The sequence below is a fragment of the Ciona intestinalis genome, chromosome 1, assembly GCF_000224145.3.
Source record: "Ciona intestinalis chromosome 1, KH, whole genome shotgun sequence".
Lineage (NCBI taxonomy): Eukaryota > Metazoa > Chordata > Ascidiacea > Phlebobranchia > Cionidae > Ciona > Ciona intestinalis.
In genome coordinates, this window is record NC_020166.2 from 6,434,841 (window position 1) to 6,436,736 (window position 1,896).

The following is a 1,896-nucleotide window of genomic DNA, read 5'->3' on the forward strand; positions in this document are numbered from 1 at the left end:
GAATTCCCCCTGAAAAGCAGTGCTTCAAAATTTAGTTGCCGAAAAGAATTTAAAATTTGAAAGACAAATATTTGGTGTTACGAATTAAAAAATATGTATTTTCCCACGTCGTTTATTTTAATATGTTCATTTTGAACTATTCTTTAAAAAAAATAAAATGACTACAATTCCGCGTTTGACCGAGTACCTTGTTTCGTGTATCACGACTGCGTTTTAAATAATTTTATCTAATTTTAATTAGTAATATTATGTGTTTATTTAAAACGCTATACTTGTATAAACAATAGTTTTAAACTTTTTATTTATGTAGTATTCTTTTTAATGATTTCTATAGTAAGTCATTATATTCATCCGCAAAGTTCATATATTATTAAATATGAAAGTATTTTTTAATTTTACAATCATATATTGAATTTATATGTTTACCAACATATATTAATATGTTTTTGTATTAAACGCTGCAGATATCTGTATTATTTAGCAAGTTACATACACGAACTATTTTCTCACATTTTGGCATATATCCGCCACGTGGTGTCCCTTCTTTCTTTTCTTCAGCGACCGAACTGGTTTGCTGTTCATAATTGTGGGATAAAATGGTAGGTTTTTTGTTTATTTTATATATATTTTAACTAACAACAAGTTGTATAACGCTAATATTATATCCGTGTAGTTATAAACTTTAGCGATGTTTGGTTATTACAAACAAAAACTGTAGTATTGAGAAGCATGTGTTTCATTTTAACATTTCACTCTTGTATCTAAAACATACCTTGAGTGATACCTGTATTCGGATGTATAATATAGTGTATCTTACAAGTTACAACCTTACTCATATGGAATAGTATAAACGAAATGTTGGAAACTGTTTTATATTGGCTTTGTTTAAAAATGTTTCTGTCCAACATGCATATATTTGTTCTGTGTATTATAATTAGAAAGCAAAAAACTAAATGTAGCTAATTTAGAAAATATTTAATTAGTAACAAAGTTTATATATTCATTATGTTTCAGGCTTGTGCACGGCCATTAGTGTCCGTGTATTCGGAAAAGGGTGTTGCTTCGGGGTCCATTACATTGCCAGCAGTTTTCAAGGCTCCGATCCGTCCAGACATTGTTAACTTTGTTCATACAAATATCAGCAAGAACCACAGGCAGGCATATGCTGTGAAATCTATTGCTGGTGAACAAACAAGTGCAGAGTCATGGGGTACTGGACGAGCTGTTGCTAGAATTCCAAGAGTGAGGTATGTATGGAACTTATAACATGTTGAGTTTAACTTGGACTATTGGTTCATGTTAAATCTGGGTTTCCATGCATTTCGTTGAGGCTATGCAATTTGTATTGCTAACAAAGTTTATCCAATATTTCCGCCTTCTGTGTCATCCTAAGTAGTTTCCATATCACTTCAAAAGGGGTAACACTAAAAGAGGGAAAAGGGAAAACAGGGAAAAGAGGGAAATCAACCCTAAAAGAGGGAAATAGGGAAAAGAGGGAAAAAGGGAAAACTTGCATTCCTAAAAGAGGGGAAAAGGAAAACAGGGAAAACAGGGAAATGCTGTTTAGTAAAAAAGCGAGATTTTTTTATATTTTATTTTATTTACTTAACTTTGATAATTATAAAAAAGGGAACAGCAGAAAATCAATACTAACATGCAAGGGAAAAGATGAAAAATAAAGAAAAGAGGGAAAAAACAGGGAAAAGAGGGGAAAAGAGGGAAAAGAGGGAAAACAGGCGAAAATAGGGAAAACAACACTAAAAGAGGGAAATAGGGAAAAGAGGGAAATAGGGAAAAGAGGGATAAACAGGGAAAAGTGGGAAAACAGGGGAAAGAGGGAAGACAGTTTTCCCCTCTTTTTCCTGTTTCCTTATTTTTCATCTTTTAGAGGGGAAA

At 32.2% G+C, this 1,896-nt stretch overlaps 1 long non-coding RNA gene across 1 annotated transcript; it reads left to right on the plus strand.

Annotated features, from left to right (window-relative positions):
- Positions 1–451: 451 nt before the first annotated feature.
- LOC108950094 lies at positions 452–1,179 on the plus strand. Its single transcript, XR_001975063.2, has 2 exons — positions 452–599; positions 1,015–1,179. It is a non-coding gene; the product is annotated as an uncharacterized LOC108950094 (long non-coding RNA).
- Positions 1,180–1,896: the final 717 nt, after the last annotated feature.